This window comes from Lampetra planeri, chromosome 50 (genome assembly GCF_965212315.1).
Source record: "Lampetra planeri chromosome 50, kcLamPlan1.2.h2, whole genome shotgun sequence".
Classification (NCBI taxonomy): Eukaryota; Metazoa; Chordata; class Hyperoartia; order Petromyzontiformes; family Petromyzontidae; genus Lampetra; species Lampetra planeri.
The window spans coordinates 8,214,804-8,237,240 of NC_136156.1; the positions used below are offsets into that span (position 1 = coordinate 8,214,804).

The 22,437-nt window shown below is 53.8% G+C and overlaps 1 protein-coding gene across 1 annotated transcript in view; it reads left to right on the plus strand.

Moving 5' to 3' along the window:
* The first annotated feature begins 8,821 nt into the window (after nt 1–8,821).
* LOC144734168 (uncharacterized) overlaps nt 8,822–22,437 on the plus strand; it is a 41,496-nt gene continuing 27,880 nt past the window's right edge. The window contains exon 1 of the mRNA XM_078616244.1: nt 8,822–8,961. The gene's annotated coding sequence lies outside the window, so the exon portion shown is untranslated. The remainder of the gene's footprint in view (nt 8,962–22,437) is intronic.

The window sequence follows — 22,437 nt, forward strand, 5'->3', positions numbered from 1 at the left end:
ACATTGTCTGGACATGCATCTTTGAGCAATTGGACGTTTGAAGTTAACGCGAATGCGCTCGCCCTGGGGGGGGGGGGGGGGGGGGGGCTCGTGAAGCAAAGGTGACGGCACGGCACGGTGCGAAATAACGGGACGATACGTTTGTTTTTGTCCGAGTAGGAAACGCAACAGAAAACATTTCGTGCTCACCGCACTGCCACCCTTGTGAAGTGAGCTGAGTGGGGGGCACTGGCGGGGGGTGGGGGGCTCGGAGACGTTCATTCATCCGTCTAAAGTGTTTTTGTTCTCTATTTTTATTAATTTAACAGGTAATGTCCCACTGAGCTACGTAGCTCTTTTTCAGAAGCGACCCGGCTCGCACAAACGACAGCTCGACGAAGTGGCTTATCGTAATGCGGAAATGTATATCGGCAGCCAATTACTCGAAGGGCGTGAGAAAAAAAACGCACACGCGACCACGAGGAGAGAGAGAGATGCAAACTCCAAATATACAGCAGCAGGCGTCGTCAGTGTCGGGATCGAACTCACGCCCTCCTGTAGACCAGGCGAGGTAGTTAACATATCCTAGCCACCGTAATGATGATGATGAGAGAGACGCAGACTCCAAATATGCAGCAGGCGTCAGGGTCGGGATCGAACCCACGTTTTCCTGTATACCAGGCGAGGTAGTTAACATCTCCGAGCCACCGTGGTGCCACTCGGTGTATCTGCTCGTGTGGGTGCTGGGACGGTGCCAATCTCCATCTCCGGCCCTGAGCCAGTGATGGAAATTGTATATGTATATGGCGGGCGCTATCGTATTTTCATCGTACAACTGCGGCGATGCTATGGAAATATTTCCCAATAGGTGGAACCTTACAGGTGGCACACTCCAGGTGATATGTTAGGGGGTATGCTACTGGCGGTACGCTATCGGTTGGTACACTGAGGACCCCCCGAGGGATGGACTGAGTGAACCCCGGACTGGGCTTTGAGCTCATGCTCAGTGTGTGGAGGGCGACGAGCCTGCAGAGCGGTGTCAGCAGGAGGGAGGAGGGGGGGGGGCCTGGAGGAAGCGCGCTCCACCTGGCAGACTCTCCCAGCGGCAGGCGGCGCAGGCGTGGGCCTCACATGTCGAGGCTGCGAGTCAGCGCTGCCAGGGCGGGCAGAGCCAAGCGAGCTCGAGCCAGAGGCGTTTGGGGTTTATTTGTGTGTGCCGAGGTGAGAATTCGAGAGAGAGAGAGCGAGTCTTCGCTCTCGAGCGTGACCTGGGTCACCAAACATCGCCTCGCGCCCTGGGCACGCGACGCGCGTCGTGGCCTCCTGTCCGCCGCTCCCTCTTCGGCGCCGGGCGTGGGCCCCAGGTGCAGCTGCAACGCCCTCGCAGCTGCACCGCCTGCGCACTCGACAGCTGCGCCGCTGCTGCTGCTGAACGCGGGGGTCGCCACCTGTCCGGGGTTTTTAACGCGGAGAGGTGCGGGGAATTGGCATTGAAATATTTCAAGTGGCAGGGATTCACTTGCAAGAGGACACTGAACAGTGGCTGGGTTTGGTCTCCAGTGGAGGGGGTTGGTGGCAGCGCCAGGACGGTGACGACGGTGACGACGATGCGATTCTGACCGAGCAACGGGCGGCACACAGGCCTTTGTTGTGCCGCACAGCCACGTGCCCACTGCGACGCACGTGTCACCCTGCCTTCACCACCACCAACATCACCACCACCATCACCACCACCACCACCACTACCATCACCACCATCACCACCATCACCACCACCACTACCACCACCATCACCACCACCACCAACATCACCACCATCACCACCACCATCACCACCACCACCACCACCATCATCACCACGACCACCACCACCACCACCATCACACCACCACCATCACCACCATCATCACCACCACCAACACCACCAACACCACCACCATCACCACCATCACCACCACCACCATCACCACCACCACCATCATCACCACCACCACTACCAACACCACCACCACCACCACTATCACCACCACCACCGTCGTCGTCATTATCGCAGCTCGGTCGCCCGCACGCCCGGAGGCGAGGGTACCAAAAAAAATGTAAAGATCCCCCGTATAGCCTGAACAGAGTGTTGGGGCAAGTGCTGTTAGCGAGCACCTATGACGGCCGGCACGGCACACGAGGAGGTGGGTGGCCAGCACCACGCCCGGCCGCCTTTGTCTCTCGAATGGCGATGTTTTACACACCGCACCAGGTACTCATTTGAGGCTTAGTCGACCTAGGGGAGGCCCAGGACCGGTTCAGATAATCGTCACCGGTGCTGACCGTGAGCGGGCATCGAACGCGGGTGGTCGGGTTTGTCGCGCAGCGCTAACTGCTGCACCACCGCTCCCCACGAGGGCACCACCACCACCGCCTCGCCACCGATCGGGCACGCGATAAGCGAGGCCCATTGAGCAACGCGCCCCGCGAAGAGAACGCGGCACTCAGAGCCGCACGAACGCCCCTTGCCGCACCTTTGACGGGCGCGGACCCTGGAGCCCCGCGGGTCAATATTGACCGTGGCAGCGGTGGTGGGTGGTGGGGGTAAAATAAAAATAAAACAACTAAATAAATAATTTCTAGCGGCCGACAAATGAAGCGGCTATTTACGTGGCAATTAGCCTCACAAATGGGAGTCCGCATAGTCGCGGCGCTGTTGACGCGAATGTGTGCGGTCAGTGTCGGGCCGCTGTTTGTGTTGCCCCGGTATCCGCTTGAGCAATCGCGGTGCCCTGGGGGTGGAACAGAGGGGCTCGTCTGTGTGACCTCGACACCGGCCACTCCGGGACGGGTGGCGGCGGGGGTCACACAATGGGCGCTACAGTTCAGGCCCCCACCTCGGCCCCACGAGGCCACCTCAGCCCGGCGGTCTCCGTGCGTCGGGCCCTGCGGCCGCCGGCTACGGACGAGCGAGGGCGTGGGGCGGGAGGGGTTCATGACTCAGCAGGCATCGCGCGTCCTCCTCCTTCCCCTATCTGTCACCACCTCTCCTCCTCCTCTCCCCGCCGCCTCCGCCTCTCATCCTCCGCATCTCCGATTAACGCGGTCGGCTACGTACGGGGCGAAAGAAGTTCAGCAAACATACGTGCCTCCACGTAAAAAAACCACACACATTTACAAGTGTTTGTTTTTAATTTTACATTCCATCTGGGGGAGAGTTTATTCACCAGCATTGGCACAACACAAGCAACACTCTGTGATGGTGTCGATATTCAGTGACTCATCGACAGAGTCAGGTTTGCTTGAGCCAATTCTGGTGAACTGCCCGACGTTTAAAGGCAAGGACCCCCTCCCTCAGCCAGCCCCTCTCTGTGTGTTAGATTCGAATCCTCGGATGAGGTGGAACGAGATATGAGGGACAGAAGCTCGTGGAGGTAAATGATTGGTGTAGCTGACGCTACGCAGTCACGTGACTTGGGGCTTCGTGAGCCTTTGGGTCTCTGTGGACGTCGATGTACCGTGTGAGTCTATGGGTCACTGTGTAAGTCTATGGACCGTGTGAGTCTATGTGAGTGTATGGGTCTGTATTCAAGTCTGTGGATCTCTATGCGATTCTGTGGGTCTCTAAGTGAGTCTGTGGGTCTCTATGCGAGTCTGTGGGTCTCTATGCGATTCTGTGGGTCTCTAAGTGAGTCTGTGGGTCTCTATGCGAGTCTGTGGGTCTCTATGCGAGTCTGTGGGTCTCTAAGTGAGTCTGTGGGTCTCTATGCGAGTCTGTGGGTCTCTACGCGTGTCTGTGGGTCTCTATGTGAGTCTGTGGGTCTCTATGTGAGTCTGTGGGTCTCTATGCGAGTCTGTGGGTCTCTATGTGAGTCTGTGGGTCTCTATGTGAGTCTGTGGGTCTCTATGCGTGTCTGTGGGTCTCTATGTGAGTCTGTGGGTCTCTATGTGAGTCTGTGGGTCTCTATGCGAGTCTGTGGGTCTCTATGTGAGTCTGTGGGTCTCTATGTGAGTCTGTGGGTCTCTATGCGTGTCTGTGGGTCTCTGTGTGAGCACAGTTGACGTTAGAAAAGAGGCACGGAATCAAAGATCACGGAAAGAGGAAATCCGAGCAGCAGCCGCCCCCACGCGATCGTGGAACTCTTAGCTGAGAAGATGATGATGAAGATGATGATGAAGATGAAGATGATGCAGATGATTATGAATATGATGATGATGCACAGGGCGTGTGGTGGGAGGCCCTTATCCAGCAGTGGGTGGACGTGGCGTGTTGAGCGCCGTGTACAAGTTCACGTGCGAGTGGCGCTCCCCGGAGCTCTCCCCGCGAGCCCCCACCGAGCCCCCCCCCCCCCTCCAGACTTCAGACCGCGCCGCCCCAGACGCTGGACGGCGCGCGCGCAATGTGAGCGCCACGTGGAACAACGCTGCACCACACGGCCTCTCAGATAAATAATTACAGTGGCCGGGGGCGCGGGGGGCTGTGTGGGGGGGGGGCACACCCGCACTTGGCACCTACCCCCCTCCCCATCCATCATCCATCCCCGCCCCCACCACCACCACCTCCACCACCACCACCTCCGCCACTACCTCCACCACCACCAGCACCACCACCACCACGCTCCCGCGCGGTGTCGCTTGGCGCGGTCGCCCCTGGCCCCCTGCCCCCCCCCCCCCGCCCGGGAACGGTGCCTTCGGCGCCATCGCCCGAGGATTCGTCCACGTGCGATCCACCAAATCCTCAATGCTGCTGCTGCTGTCGCCTCGACACTGCTGGGTCGCAGGCCACGAGCGCCTCGTGGCAGAGATTCGTGAAACTATTGGACGTCTGTGAAAAAGAGTTTCGTAGCTTATCGGATTCCTCCAAGGATAAATAAACATTCTTATTATTATTCGCGAGGATTGCCACCTGTCTGGGTTTGGCCCGGGACAGTCCCGAGTGCTGTTTGTGTTCGGCTGACGGGGACTGATTCTTAACGGAGACCGTGATCAATATCAACACAATACCAGATGTGTCTCTGTGTACGTCTGTGGCTCTCTGTGTACGTCTGTGGCTCTTTGTGTAAGTCTGTGGTTGTCTATGTAAGTCTATGGCTCGATATATGTCTATGCATAATGTAAAAATCGTGAGCACATTCGAAAATAACGCTGTCTTAATTATATGCTTTTAAGATGGGCCATGACCCGAAACGTCACCCACATTGTTATTGAGGAGGGTGTTGAGTTATTTTGTTCAATGTGCACCACCACCAACGGAGCAGAATCACCAAATAATTAGTCTATTTTATGGATCATGCCATTATATTTAGGTCTATAATTATGTATGAAAGTCTATGGATCATGTTAGTCTATGTGAGTCTATCGGGGTCTATGTGAGTCTATGGGTCTCTATGTGAGTCTATGGGTCTCTATGTGAGTCTATGGGTCTGTACGTGAGTGTATGGGTCTCTATGTGAGTCTCTCGGGGTCTATGTGAGTCGATGGGTCTGTATGTGAGTCTATGGGTCTCTATGTGAGTCTATGGATCTCTACGTGAGTCTCTCGGGGTCTATGTGAGTCTATGGGTCTGTATGTGAGTCTATGGGTCTCTATGTGAGTCTATGGGTCTGTATGAGAGTCTATGGGTCTCTATGTGAGTCTATGGATCTCTACGTGAGTCTCTCGGGGTCTATGTGAGTCTATGGGTCTGTATGTGAGTCTATGGGTCTGTATGTGGGTCTATGGGTATCTATGTGAGTCTATGGATCTCTATGTTAGTCTATGGGTATCTATGTGAGTCTATCGGTCTGAAGGGAAGTTTATGGGTCTCTATGCGAGTCTATGGGTATGTATGCAAGTATATGGATGATGTTAGTGATGATGTAGGGAGCGGAAGTGTTGCGCTACGAACCCGGCGACCCGAGTTCGGTTCCCGCTCACGGCCATTGCGAACCTCGTGGTCACTGCGAACCCCGTGACCCTCGCCAGCGAGACTCACGGCTCCCCCCCCCCCCCCACCACGGCTCGGCCGTCATCCCTGCCCCACACTCGGTCACAAGCAATGAAGCCCTCAATGTGCAGCCGCTGTAGTTCGCACCCTGCCCAGGGATTATTGGTGGTGGGGTGGTGGGGGGTACACAACACAGTTGCTGCGCACCGCGCCACGGCTCCAATCGGTTCAAACGGCACGATGATTAAAGTTGTACCAGAGAGAGAGAGAGTGTGTCTGTGGGAGTTGGGCTTAACAAGGAAGGACAGGGTGGGAGATGGAGAAGTGAGAGGAAGACTCAAGGTGGTAGAAGTCACAGAGAAGATGAGAGAGAGAGAAAAGGCTCTGGTGTGGTTCGGTCGTGTGGAGAGGCAGCGGGAACATGATGTGGGTCAGACGGTGCAGGTGTTGCAAGTTGAAGGAAAGAGATGAAGAGGAAGGCGGCAGCAGACGAGGTGGGGGAAGGGGGGGCAGCGTGGAGAAGGTTGCCAATGACGGCGGAACACCTCCACACGAGTGGGACACACGCGTGTGGAGGAGGAAGAAGCTGGAGAGTTTAACGCGCGTCTTGAATTGATAAATTGTTTCGATTCAAAGCTTTCGTGACTGTAGGGATTCATATTCTTGGTTCTTTCGGTAAAGTCACGTAGAAGGGAAATAATAAAATGATAAAAATAAAACAATACAATTATCACGACGTTTCGATTGCAACACAAGCAATCATCATCAGGTGGATGTTTCTTCTTAACGTTAGCACCATGGACTAACTTTTTTCAAATTTTCTTGCTGTGTTTTTCACACCTGATGATGATTGCTTGTGTTGCAATCGAAACGTCGTGAGAACTTTATTGTTTTATTTTTATAATTTTATTATTTCACTTCTACGTGACTTTACCGAAAGAACCAAGAAGTTGAGCAATTGTGTTTATGGTTATTGGTTTATAGGAGATTGGGAACAGAGAGGCGATGGGGAGAGGCCTCATCACCGGCACCTCTGAAGAGTAATCCGTCTCTGCTCACCGATGACCCCAGGGTCGACAAGCAGCTCAGCAGTCCAAGGTGTGGTGTCGATATGAGCCTAGCCAATCGCATTCGTGGGGATTTTCATCAAATTATAACTTCAATTCTAGATGTGAAGCTTTCGTGACTGCAAGGATTCATACTCTTAGGTTTTTTCGGTAAAGTCACGTAGGTAAAAAATAAAATTAAAAGTTAATAAAAGTAATAATGGAAATAGAATAAAATAATAAATCACGACGCATCAACCTTGATGCAGTAATTTTAGCTGTGACGGTCTCACCTGATGACGGAGACTTGTGTTGCCTCCGAAAGGTCGTGATTTATTATTTTATTTTATTTCCATCATTGCTTTTATTAACTTTTAATTTTATTTTTTACCTACGTGACTTTACCAGAAAAAACCTAAGAGTTATAACGTCAAGTTGTTGTTATTATTATTCGCTTATATATTTGTGTGCCCAGAAATTCCTCACGACTCTTTATTTATTTTTAAAGAAGGTCCTGACAGGGGCTTCGCAGTAAGGAGGGGAGCGATGACGACGGCCACGATGCTGCTGCTGCTGCCCCGTGCGTGGTCCCAACCCGAGTGGCAGCGATCCGCAGGTTCAGGCGCGGCGTTTGGCCAATCGCGGCGACATATCCGTGCGTGTCGGGATCGTCCCGTTCGAATGGACGCACAGGAGGCTGCATCGTCCCCCCACACCCCCCCCACCGAAATCCCAGCTGCTGCTTCTGCTGTCCTCACACCCCCCCCCCCCCATGGCTCCACCCCCCCTCTATGGCTCCATCACCCCCCCTGGCTCCATCACCCCCCCCATGGCTCCATCACCCCCCCCCCCCCATGGCTCCATCACACCCCCCCCCATGGCTCCATCACCCCTCCCCCCATGGCTCCATCACCCCTCTCCCCATGGCTCCATCACCCCCCCCCATGGCTCCATCACCCCCCCCATGGCTCCATCACCCCCCCCATGGCTCCATCACCCCCTCCCCATGGCTCCATCACCACCCCCCCATGGCTCCACCACCCCCCCCATGGCTCCATCTCCCCCCCCCATGGCTCCATCACCCCCCCATGGCTCCATCACCCCCCCCCCCCACGGCTCCATCACCCCTCCCCCATGGCTCCATCACCCCCCCCCCATGGCTCCATCACCCCCCCCCCCCATGGCTCCATCACCCCCCCCCCATGGCTCCATCACCCCCCCCCATGGCTCCATCACCCCCCCCATGGCTCTATCACCCCCCCCCCCCCATGGCTCCATCACCCCCCCCCCCATGGCTCCACCCTCCCCCCCCCATGGCTCCACCCCCCCCCCCCATGGCTCCATCTCCCCCCCCCCCCCCCCACGCCCGATCTGATCCGGGTTTTGTCCGTGGAAAAGGTGGCGACCCTGGTGTTACCCCCCCCACTCACACAATGCCAGGCCGTGTGTCGTGTTTGCCGTGCGCTGGAATTGCCACAGTCCCCCCCCCCCATCCTCTTGCTCCCCCCCGCCCTCCCCCCCTTCCCCCCCCGGCTCCCCTCCCCGGTGCCCCCTCTGACGCGGGTGGCGATCCTGCCGCGTGTTTTGCTTTAGCGCCGCCGCTGAACAGCCGCCGCAGCTGTGGCGCTGAACAAACCACAATCAGAGCCCTGAGCAAGCACCGCTCCCTGTTCTCCCTGCTGCCTTCTCGCTCTTCGCGTTGCTGGGGAACGGCCACGGATGGCGGTGGGGGTGGCAGGCGGGGGGGGGGGGCGGGTGCCCCCCTCCCCCGACCCCCCGCTTGAGGGCAAACGCGGCTCTGCCATTGGCAGGGCGCTGGGGCCAATTATGGCGCGGGAGGGATGAAAGGGGCGCGCTGGGGAGAGGAGCGCGCAGAGCCAGAGAGAGAGAAGAGCGGCCGTGAGAGACGGGAGAAGAACGGCGGAGAGAGGCGGCAAAGGAGCGGAGAGGCGCGGCGGGCAGAGCGAGAGGGCAAGGGGCTCCCCCCGCGACAACGAGCGCGACCCGGCACGAGGAGGAGGAGGAATCCCAGTAAGTGTTCGTGGTGCCAATGGCACGTGGCGCGCACAGCTCGCTCACACGGGGAACGGTCGTCTGTGTTCGAGTGGCAGGTGCTGAGTTGTACCGAGACAACTCAGCTTTATGACGGGACGCCTCTGCGCAGTGTTGATGACTCGAGACACGTGCCCGGGGTTGGTTCTGTGGACGAGAGGTGGCGACCCGACTGGGAGCGCGCGCGCGTGCGTGCGCGTGCTCCACAGTGCCCCACCTGCCCGGTCTGCACGGGCCCCGTGGAGCAGAGCCGCGATGCGCCCCCCCCCGCCCCCGGGTGCATTACAGCGACGCCCGATTCCAAAGAGCGAAGATCGAGCGCAGCTTCTCTGTTAAAAAGAAAAAAAGAAGCAATCGGTGCCGTGTACAGGAACGACTCTAGATGAGTGTCTACCACGTGATTAGGAACGCCGCGATTTTGTCAACTGTGACGTCCGCATGTTCGTGCGCGTGGTCACCACGTGATGCGCGAGTTTAGCTTGCGCGCAAAGGGATCAGCGCCGTGGATGTTGTCCACGGCCGTCGATCTCACGATCGGGTTCCGCTCCCGCGACTCGTGCCGTGATATCTGCCGCCCCCCCCCAGCTCCAGAGTGGCGATTCCTAGTTCAAGGCTGCGATGCACAGGCGGAATCAGCTGGTACAGCTGTACCGGCTGGTATACAGTGGGTACAATTAATATAGCTGGTACACAGTCGGTAACAGCTGGTACAGCTGGTACACATTCGATACCAGCTGGTACAGTTGGTACGCAGTCGGTAACAGCTGGTATACAGTCGGTACCAGCTGGCACAGTTGGTAACGCTGTCGGTAACAGCTGGGCTACTCGCTACGATAGCAGGTCCTGCACTGGCTCATGAACAACGGCGTCTGATCGACGTCGTTAACACGGCAGGAGGCTTTACCCTTTCCGGCAACAATCCGCCGTGAAGATGTTCACACACCGCTCACAAGGCATCGATTTCTTATTAATGTCACCCGACATCACTAATGAATAAGAACGCGGCTTTGCCAATCGTCTGCTGGATGAAGGCCTTACACCACGCCGCGTGGATCGTGGAGGTTGTTTGACCATACTTCACCACGCCGGTCAGCGCGGGGTTGATGATGGGGTGGAGGTCAGGGCCGGTTCAGACATTTTTCGCCACTGATGTTACCGTGGTCGGGAATCGAACTCGGGGTTGTTGGGCTGCGTTAACTTCTGCACGGCTGCCGTGCCTGGTGCATGAGGTTATATATATAGAACTACTGTGCCTGTGTTCATGCTTCATTCATTATTTATTCAAATATTTCACCTGGAAAAGCACCTTGAGGTGGAACGTCGCGGGGGGGGGGGGGGGTTCCAGGGCAGGGCAACACAGCTGGACGCGTCTCAGTGTTCAGTGATGGAAATTCCACGTTCGTGTGGCAGGTGGCAGTTTATCCACAGCTCACGCATTGCGTGCTGCTCGCAAAATCCCAGATCAAGTTGATCATGCGGTGGGTTTCTTTTGGTTGGGCTCATGGTGGTTTATGGTGCATAAGGCGCTTCATAAAAAGTAGAGGTTGTTGTTATGATTACGATGATATTTGTTGTTATGATTATGGTGATGATATTTCACGCGAGGTTGGTTGTCTCGCTGTGCCATCTAACCTCGACAAAGTTCCACGCGGTGTGCGTGTCAACTTTGACTGCCGCGGGCAACACGTGTGTAATTATAAATACGCGATTGTCTCTCAATTATCCACGAATTAACAGTGCACAGTTTTTATTTTAAAATACCATCGCTTCGCTTTTTAAACATTTATAGTTACGACATTTATATTTTGCCAGCAATGGAACTCGTAAAGGTCAACGGAATATGAAGTGCACGGGTGAAGGTGCAGACCCTGCAACTGGTTGGCTCGTACCACTCCTGGCAGAAGGGGGGCCACCACTAGAAGGGGGGCTGTAGCGACCCCTCCCCCCTCCCGACCTCGAGAGAGTATTTCTCCACTACTCTGGCTGTCGCCTGATGATGCTGGTTGCTGTAATTACCGGCGAAACGTCACGGTTCTCAAATTATAAACGTCGTGGGTTCACTCTCCAACACACAGCCGCTGTGTGGCTGTACTCGTAACGAATTGGCACGTTTTGTTTACGTGACAAACCTTACTAATTGGCTGTGTCGGGTGGTAGCAGGTTTAGCGACACATTTATGCGATCTAAAGCAAAAAAACCGGTATTATGGAGTGCCTATTGATAAGGAGCGGCTGGATTTAAACAGCCGCGCCTGGAGATGGAATCGAACCGGCCACCTCTGGATCGCAATTCCCAGTGTGCGCTGACGCAGTACACCACGCGTGTCGGCATGTACGCGTGTGTATGTATGTATGTGTGTATGTACGTGTGTATATGTGTGTATGTACGCATGTGTGTATGTATGTGTATGTATGTTCATTGGTAGCGGTAGTGTAGTGGTTAGCGCTATGCTGCGCTACTAACCTGGCGACCCGGGATCGACTCTCCCTCACGGCCAGCACCAGTGACGATTATCTGAACCGGTCCTGGGCCACCCCTAGGTCGACTCAGCCTCAAATGAGTATCTGGTGCGATGTGTAGTAAACATCGCCACTGGGGAGACAAATGCGGCCGGGCGTGGTGTTGGTCACCCACCCCCTCGTGTGCCGTGCCGGCCTTTATAGGTGCTCGCTAACAGAACTTGCCCCTAAAGTATGTTAAGGCTATACGGGGGATCTTTGTCTTTGTGTGTATGTGTGCATGTATGTGTGTATGTATGTAGTTATGTTGAACTTATTTCGCACCGTACGTAGCCAACCGTGCTAATCGGAGGTGCTGTTCGCATAATTATCCAATAAATGTAGTTGCTTCACCCTACATCACACAAATTTAAAAGAACGGGGCTTTGCCGATCCACTGCTGGATGAAGGCCTTATACCACGCCGTGTCGTTCATCAAGGTTGTCTGACCATACTTCGCCACGCCGGTCAGCGCAGGGTTGATGAAGTGGTGGAGGCCAGGGCCGGTTCAGACATTATTCGCCATTGATGTTCGCCAAAATGCCTGACAGTGAACACGAGACGGTGGTCCTTGATCAATAACGTCACGAAGCAGCCCTTAGTGAGCCGCAGGTTGCCGAGCCCTGCCCATGGTAAACTGGACTATTATGGTAAACTGAACTCTTATGGTGAACTGGACTCCCATGGTGAACTGGACTCCCATGGTAAATTGAACTCCCATTGTAAACTGGACTCCCATGCTGAACTGGACTCCCATGGTGAACTGGAGTGCCATGATAAACGGGACTCCCGTGGTAAACCGGACTCCCATGGTCAGGGGATCGGCAAACCAAAATAACAAGAAGAGCCATCTATATGTTTTCCCTCTCTCTCCCGAAGTTCACGAGCCGCAATGCGGTCCTTAAAGAGCCACCGCCGCACGCGGCTCCTGAGCCGCAGGTCGCCGACTTCCCCCCGCCCTCCCCCCTTTTGGTACAAGGCTACACCCAGTGCCGGATTCTCCTAGTAGCAACAGCAGCTACATATGTAGTAGCTACATATGTAGCTACTACATATGTGGTAACTACATATGTAGGTGCTACGGGCCCCGCACTTACAAGAGTCCCACGCTAAATGCTTTCAAGCTATAAATTCCGGTTCAGTGATTCTGCACTTGCTCTATTACTATAGTACTATATTGCCTTCAAGCTTTATGAACGACTGGGTGTTTAAGGTTAGCGATTTGTCGTATTATCTGGCTGTATAGCAAATGAAAAAATACAATTACTTTACTATGCAAGTAAAAAATGTGTTTCTTTTTTAAAAAATTTAGGGCCCCTTTATAACATATGCTACAGGCCTCGCACTCTCTTAATCCGGCACTGGCTACACCGAAGGGGATTGCAAACGCAGTAACCCCGCGGCAGCGGCCACGCGAGTCAATGTCACACGGGGCAGCTCGCCATCGAGATTCTTCTCCGAGGTTCATTCGCCAAACGCGACGTCGGACGCTCAGCACGAGGTTCAGCCGGTCGAGCGCTCGATGCGCAACTGCGATGCACAACACAGGCGCCCAGAGGCTGCTGCTGATGCTGCTGCTGATGATGCTGCTGATGATGCTGCTGATGCTGTTGATGCTGCTGATGATGCTGCTGCTGATGCTGCTGCTGATGTTGCTGCTGATGCTGCTGATGATGATGATGCTGATGATGATGCTGCTGCTGCGAACCCGCGTTGCAGGCAGAAGGCAGTGCAGACAAATCCAGTGTTGTGCCGCACTGCGCTTCAGCATCTATGCCGCTGACCGTCACCGCCACGTATGCATGTGGCTGTATGCATGTTGAACTTCTTTCGCGCCGTACGTAGCCAACCGCGCCAATCGGAGGCGCGGTGAAGAATGGTTATATAAACCCCATGACTCACGTGGTATGCGGCGGGCCTCATCCAGCAGTGGATTTACGCAAATGCACGGTGTGCGATTAGCAAGACAATCACCGTCATCATCTCATAACGATGTGAGAGAGTACAACGTGAGTTGCACGCGCTGTGTGACCATACTTCACCACAATGGCTCATGCGGGTTTTCTGAAGGGGGAGGGAGGGAGGGGAGGGGGCGGCGGAAGGGGCGGTGGGGGAAGACCGATTGGGACGTCACTCGCCACTGATGTTAGCCGGGAATTGACCGAAGTTAAATCGCTGGGTTCATAGTGCAGTGCGCTAACCGATGCGCCACGACTCCCCCCGGATGAATTAAAGCAATTGCTAAGTAATACAGACTTAAAGTTGTCATAAAAAGTTGGCGATTACAAATCTAAATGTGTTTAAAGGCGTTGCTCGCGCGAGATGGAGAAGCGTGCGGTTTAACACGCGGCCAGAGCTCGGACCGTCATCGGATAGGGTAGGCAACTTGGAGGTAGTGATGGGTGGGGCTCGTGTTTAGGGTGCAGGAGGATAGGGTAGGCAACTTGGAGGTAGTGATGGGTGAGACTCATGTGTAGGGTGGAGGATAGGGTGGGCAACTTGGAGGTAGAGATGGGTGGGACTCGTGTGTAGGGTGGAGGATAGGGTGGGCAACTTGGAGGTAGAGATGGGTGGGACTCGTGTGTAGGGTGGAGGATAGGGTGGGCAACTTGGAGGTAGAGATGGGTGGGACTCGTGTGTAGGGTGGAGGAGGATAGGGTAGGCAACTTGGAGGTAGTGATGGGTGGGGCTCGTGTGCAGGGTGGAGGAGGGATAGGGTAAGCAACTTGGAGGTAGAGACCCAGGGGAGTGCTGATGAGACTGTAAGGAGTGAACCATGCAGGCCAGTGGCGGGTCGCATGAATGTCGTGCGCGGTATTTCACTGCGCCCGCCGTGCTCACGCGAGAGTGCGACCTCGGGAAACCCGGGGCACACGTTCGCTTCAGGCTGCGTGTGCGGGCAGCTTGTACCACGTGCTCCCTGCAGCCGCACGGCCTTCTGGGAGTTCGTGATCTCAGCGGCATTGGTTCAACACAAGCTAGCTCTGGACCGGTTTCGACATTAGGTGTTTCATCAGCAGCAGAGTCAGGCTCGCTTGAGCTAATGCTGGTGAACTGTCAGAATGTTATGGGCAAGGACCCCTCTCTGTTAGATGAGTCCCTGTTCGATGCAAACTTATACAGTACACAACACAGATCATTGGTACGATTGTGGTGACTCATATTGCTATGAACAATAATAATCTACGCCTCGAGTTTCCTGGCTGGCTGCTGGCTGGCCTCCTCTCCACCACCCCCAACAATAGCTCTGCTGATGGTGGCTGCTGCGGGTTGCACGGGAGTTTTCCGTGTGACAAATAAAACGTTGAATTGAATTGAAACGGCGGAAGAAGACGTCCCGAAGACAAAAATAATCATTCAATAATATTACAACAATAATAGAAAATAATAAAAATAATACAATAATATAAGTAATAATACAATAATAATATAAAATAATGATACAATATTACTATTCTAATGAGCCAAAAATCGCTGTTTGTGTGTCCCGCGCGTGACGTCACTCCACATGAGCCCCCCCCCCCCTCGTCATGAATATTCATGAGCGGGTGGATTTTTACACTCACTCAGAAGGTCGAGCGGAAACCATTTTTTTCACAAATTCGCTTTAAGCTTGACGTTTCTTTATTGAAAGTGAATCTAATAAATAATTCTACGCGGCAACAAATTGGATTTGGTGTCTTTATTTCCTCAGCACTTGAGACAAAAGGTAAGTCTAATTTATGCTTCTACATTATGGTAAAATATACATTTCTCCAGATATTGTATCGATTTACAATTAATTTCAACCCCAGCGACCGAAAGCAGAAGAGAATAAAGTATCAGGGCAGTGAATTTGAACAAATTGAAAGTCAGTTATATACAGTGCTACAGTGACATGAAGTGAGGTGTTTTATGACATATTTTGTGCAAGATTCACTGTCATTAAATTTCCACGAGATACAATTAAATATTACAGCTTCCGTTCTAGGACGGGCAAAGAAGCTAGTAAAAAAATAATACAAAATAATACAAAATAATAATACAAAATAATAGTACAAAATAATAATACAATAATAATACAGTAATAATACAAAATAATAATATAATAATACAAAATTATGATACAAAATACTAATACTAAATAATGATACAAAATAATTATACAAAATAATATAACAATAATAATACAACATAATTATACAAAATAATTATACAAAATAATAAAAATAATAATATAACAATAATAATACAAAATAATAATACAAAATAATAGAAGAACACTAATAATGGATAGTGACCGCGAGGAGGTGTGAGTGATGAATACAGAAGAACGGCCACGGCTAAGTCAACGTCGCTCTAACTCTCTAACTCTCCAACTCTCCAACTCTCCCATTTGTGCTCCTCTGAACGCAATTCCTTCCCCAACACTTTAATTCCTAGGGAAGATATTTGTTTTAAACCTCACGACACAGATTATCCTGGCATTATTTAATGATATACATTAAACCAGATGTACTCTGCGCGCTCCGAGCAGAGGAAGGATCGTGATGACCCTGACAGCTGCCTCTGGGGTTTCCATTGCTGATGAAATCGAACGCTTGCGTGAATTTTATCCACATCGAGCGCCTATCACTCGAGACGCCCTGGGACATAGCCGAGAAAACGGTGACAGCGAACGGAAGGATGATGTCGTCGACACCAGGCGTTGAGGAATGAGTGAGAGCAGCCAGAGAGGAGCACGTGGGGGGCATCACGGAAGAGCTGTCGGGGAGGGGCTGGGAATGAGTGGAGGGGCGAGGGAGCAGGGGAATTGGCGATAGAGGCGAGGCTTCAAGAGGGGAGCGCAAGGGGGTTAAGGAGGGGGGCTGCTTCGTGTGCAGGGGAAGTTTTTAACAGAGCTGGAGCACGTGATGATGCTGATGATGCTGCTGCTGATGATGATGATGGGCACGATGCTGATGGTGAACAAGATGGTTAAGGGTAAAACTAACAACTATTTATTTTATTTTACCAGGCAAGGTCCACTGAGCTACACAGCTCTTTTCGAGAAGCGACCTGCCACTCACAAATGACAGTTCAACGAAGTGGCTCGTCATCATCATCATCACGGGGACATTCACAGCAGCAGCCAAATGCTCTAAATAAAGATAAAGGTAGAGGAGCGTTCAGTCGTGAGGACTCTCTCAGGGTGAAGGGCAAGGGACCGGGCAGTCGCTCTGCACACTCCACGTGCACGCGAACACACACACACACAAAGACACAGATCCCCCGTGTAGCTTTCAAAGATTGTAAGGCCAAGAGCTGTTAACTAGTAGCGCACCCGGGGGTGGTGTGATGGGTAGCACCACGCCCGACCGCCTTTGTCTCCCCGGTGCCGATCGTTCTCACACCGCACCAGCTAAAGCTGAGTCGGCCTACGGGAAGCCCATCATCGGTTGAGATATTCTCCACTGACGTTGTTGGTAGTGAGCGGGAAACGAACTCGGGTCCTCTGGTTCGTAGCCCTGTGCGCTAATTACTGCGCCACCGCTCCCCACGCACTGCACGTGCACTTGAGCACACGCACATGTACACACACGTATATACACACACGTACACGCACACGTGTACAACGCACACGCGTGTACACGCACACACACGTGGACACACACATAATCACGTGTGTACACGCACACACGTGTGTATACGCGTACACGCACACACGTGTACATACACGCGTGTACACGCACACACACGCGCACTCACCCCATTTCCCCCGCGCCAAATACCAACCCGAGCCCTACCGCGTGCGCGCTCCCCTCGAGTCCTCACCTCTCAGCGCCCCCCTCGCTGCCCCTCCTCCTCCTCTCTCCCCCTCGTCCCCCCCTCGTCCCCCCCTCTCTCACCCTCGCAACCTCTCCCTCGCTCCCCTCTCCCCGTGTCTCCCTTCTCCCCTTCTCTCATCTTTTCCCCACTCTCACCACCTCTTCCTCCTCCACCGCATCTCACGCGTGTCCACCCCCACCCCTCCGCAAGCACTCGCCGAGAGCCGTGTGGGCTGACGGGATGAGTAGAGAAATAAAACCACGTCGTATCACGTGGAGACATACATACGGGAAGAGAATTGAGCTGTCCTCTCAACAGCGGCGCTCTACAGCGTTGTGTCGAGGTTTGTTGTGTCGAGGGTTGTGTTCAGCCGTAGCCCGTAATCGTTTTGGGGGGCACACCCACACTTCACCCCACCACCGCACGCGACCCGCCGATCCAGTAAATGGAGTGAGCCCCAGCAACACCGAGGCATGGGGCCGCCACGGTGGCCAGGAGATGTTAACTACCTCGCCTGGTATACAGGAGGTCGTGGGTTCGATCCCGACCCTGACGCCTGCTGCTGTATATATGGAGTTTGCGTGTTCGCGTGGATTTGTCTCCGAATAGCTGCCGAAGAATCAACACTCGTTAAGAGTAATTTGGCTGATAAACATTTCCACGTGATAAGCCACTTCGTTGAGCTATCATTTGTGATGGCCACGTCGCTTCTGAAAAACAGAGCTACATGGCTCAGTGGGGCCAGACCTGGAAAAAAAATATTAAAATGGACAGAGTTCCAGACGGCTGCAGAAGCGCATCTGAAAGCGTGCGATGCGGTGATGGCCCAAAGCCGCTGCTGTTGCTGCGAGGACGCCCGGAGTTTGCGTGATGATGGTTTATGCTCCTTGACGAGGTCAGCGACCACCACCACCGCGTCTCAGTTCGGGTTGGTGGATCACACACACAGAGATGTCGTGAAACTCCCTTCCCGTGGGCGTCGCCGTACCCTGGCTCCCCAGGAGAAGGCGGTACAGCAAGTTAACTAATCGCCATCTGTGTCTATCTGTACGGGGGAAAGAGCGTTGTCCCCTCGCGCAAGGCGTGGGTTTTTTTCTGGGTGCTCGGGTTTCCTCCCACTTGTATACAATAGTTAATTGTGATTATCGTAAATACTCATCGTGCATTGTGACGCAGTGTGGCTCTCCTGGTGAACGAGTAGAACGTTTACACGCGTCGCCTTTAATGCTGTGAACATTTCTAAATGTACTGCGACCGTTTTTTTTTAAATCGCCATTGGACGACCGATAATGCAACCAAAAAAACCCCTCCGAATGTAACAACCCGAGCGAGTCCTGCGAGTTTACTCCTCAACGCTGCCCACAGCCCTCCTCCTCCTTCGTATCTCCCCCCCACATCCCCCTCCTGCTATTCCCACTTTCGTCTGCCATCACTCCGGGTTTCGGAAACCACAACAGGGCTTTCCTGCTGATGTCATGTTTCCATCGCTGGCTGGAGCACCACGAGGCCCGGGCACTTGCGGCAAGCCCCTCCACACAGACAAAGCCGACCGAGCAAATAAACTCTCCTTGTTCTCGGTGGAGCGATCCTCGGCCGAAAATGAAAATGCATTTTCAATCTCGCCCAGGATGTGACCTCTGCGCACGTGGCGCCGTGAGCGAGATATCTGCGGAGCGGACGCGGCGAAGGGCCACAGCCGCTGGCAGGCGGCATGTGGGGGAGGGGGGGAGGGGCTGCTTCGATCTCCCAGCGCGCCAGTTGAAATATTGGTGAACATTTATTAAATCTTCCCCACACCTCCACTCCCCATCTCCGAGTGCGGTGGGGTAAAGTTGAGGTATACGTGTCTCGGGGCCCCACGGTGGCGAGAAGTGAACTACCTCGCCTGGTATGCGGGAGGTATTGGGTTCGGCCCTGACGCCTGCTGTGTATTTGTAGTTTGCGTTTTGAGTATATGGTTGCTATAAATCTCCACATGATGATACACCGATTTGCCGGAATCGAACTCACGACCTCCTGTATACCAGGCGAGGGAGTTAACATCTCCTCGCCACCGTGGCGTTCCCCGAGATCCATTTCTGACCAAGACCAACGTCAGTGGCGAGTGATATCAGAACTGGTCCATATGCGTACCCTCGTCCATAGTGGTGAAGTATGGTCAGACAACTCCCATGGGGAGGCCTTCACCCAGCAATCCACCTTCGATGAACACGGTTGGCTACGTATGGTGCGAAAGACGTCCAACATACATACACCATTCATACATACAACATACATACAACATTCATACATACAACATACATACAACATTCATACATACAACATACATACAACATACATACAACATGCATACAACATTCATACATACAACATACATACAACATTCATACATACAACATACATACAACATTCATACATACAACATACATACAACATACATACAACATTGATACATACAAAATACATACAACATACGTACAACATAATACGATGACGCATCGACGATGGTTGTTGCTCATGATGTGTGATCTGGCTGGCGGCTTGACTACGCCTCCTTGAATTCACATCACACACTATTATCCCCTGCTGTCCGATAAAATAGATACCGCTTTGTGAGAGGTCAACGGGGGTTGTCTCTGGAGAGACTGGGTCTTGGTCGTAGGAATGTGGAATTGCCAACATTGGCTCAGGCTGTCCAATGGAGAGGCACAGCGTAGCGTTGCTCGTTGATACGAGCTGCTTGGTTTATCGGCCTCCTGGGGCTGGCGATGGTGATGATGGCGGTGATATTGGTGATGGTGGTGATGGTGGTGATGATGGTGGTAATGATGGTGATGGTGGTGGTGATGATGGTGGCGGTGGTGATGGTGGTGATGATGGTGGTGGTGATGGTGGTGATGGTGGTGGTGATGGTGGTGATGATGGTGGTGATGATGGTGGTGATGGTGGTGATGATGGTGATGGTGGTGGTGATGGTGATGATGATGGTGGTGATGGTGGTGGTGATGGTGGTAGTGGTGATGGTGGTGATGGTGGTGATGGTGGTGGTGATATCGAGCCACATAGCTCTTTGGAACGCGTGGACACAAAAAGTAATCATGAGCGTCATTCTGGAGAAGCAAACTAACAGCATAAACAGGCAGACAATGTTACTCTCACATATCATGTCCCTCCACGTAAACACAACGACAAGAATTTTGTACACATCCCATCAGACACGCGATCTACTGGGAGTGCGTAATTTCAGCAGCGTTGGTTTAACACAAGATACAAAAAAATACTGTGGACCGGTTTCGCCATTCAGTGACCCATCAGCAGTCAGGCTCGCTTGAGCCAGTGCTGCTAAACTGACATATGTTTTGGACAAGGACTGGGTTTGACATTCAGTGACTCATAAGCAGTCAGGCTCGCTTGAGCCAATGATGGTGATGCCTGCAAGATGTTATGGGCAAGGACCCCCTCTCCGTCAGAAACGGGTCCTATTTATGGAATATCAGTTGCCTGCAATGTTCGCATTTCCACGTGCTCTCAAAGCACCGCATTGTAACCCGGCGAGACGGAGGTAAGGGGGGGGGGTAGAGTCGATGGGGCTGTCGTCTGCTGCTGGCCGCTGCCGCTGCCCGTGATGAAGAATAATGAGGCCGTGAAGCGATTAGCGCGCGCTCAGTGTTCAATCCGCATTTTCAGGAAACCTATTTTTGAAAGGTTGGGAGGGAGGGGTGTGGGTGATTTTGGGTGGGGTGGGTGGTTGGGGTTGGTGGTTGTTGGTGCGGTGGGTGGTTGTGGGTAGCTCTTTGAGGAATTCCTACCGACCGCCAGCCCCCCCCCCGCGCTATTAAAAAGAGAGACGCACACGGGCACCTGCGCTGCTGTTGCTGCAGGAGCAGCAGTGGCTCGAGACTTCCTGAAACACGAGGCCACAATCCGCGTGTTGTGCGGCGGGCGGAGGTAATGATGATGGTGGTAGTGCTGTATATGGTGGTCGTGTGGTTGTGTTGGTGGCGGCGCGTGTGTTTTCGCCCCGCCAGGTGCGTCTGGCCCACGGAGAGGGCCGGGCGGGCGGGGGGGGGGGGGTTACCCGGCGCGGCCCACAATGGCCTAATTGTGAATTGTGCTGCGCGACCTCGCTGTACGGCTCGTGGTTGTTGTGAGATCACGACCAAGGTGCTGGCTGGCTGGCAAGAGCAGGTGGTGTGTGCGGTGTGTGTGGTGTGTGGGTGGTGTGTGGATGGTGTGGTGTGTGTGGTGTGTGTGTGGTGTGTGGGTGGGTGATGGGTGGTGTGGTTTCTGGGTGGTGTGTGTGTGGTGTGTGGGTGGTGTGTGGTGTGTAGCCGCCGGGGAGCGCGGTGGCGTTAGTGGTTAGCGTCGATGCCCTACGAACCCGGTCCACCCGAGTTCGATTCCCGCTCGTGGCCACCAAACACCGGTGACGACGATCTGAACCCGGTGTTGTGCCTCACCCTGAGGTCGACTCAGCCTCTAATGAGTACCTGGTGCGATGCGTAAACATCGCCACTGGGGTCGACAAATGCGGCCGGGCGTGGCGCTGGTCACCCAACCCCCCCCCCCCCCCTCGTGTGCCGTGCCGGCCTTCATAGCTTGCCATTCGCTAACAGCACTTGCCCCAACAATCTGTTAAATACTATACGGGGGATCTTTGTCTTTGTAGCCGCCGGGGTGAATGCCTCCCATCCACCCTCCCTCTCCTGACCGACCCACCGACACGACATACCAACAATATCGAGTTGTGTTTTTGAAAGGCGCGCTCGCTCCGTTAATTATTTATTATTGCCTTTTTCTTTTTTACTCCGACAATTTTTGCGAGTTGATTCCTGCACGCTACACGCCCTTTCTGTGGCGAAACAGACGCCCGGCTTCAGGAACCACCACCATCACCACTACGACCACCACCACTACGGCCACCACCACCTCGGCCACCACCACGGCCACCATCACTACGGCCACCACCACCTCGGCCACCACCACGGCCACCACCACCTCGGCCACCAACACGGCCACCACCACTACGGCCACCACCTCGGCCACCACCACGGCCACCACCACTACGGCCACCACCACCTCGGCCACCACCACCACCTCGGCCACCACTACGGCCACCACCACCTCGGCCACCACCACGGCCTCCACCACTACGGCCACCACCACCTCC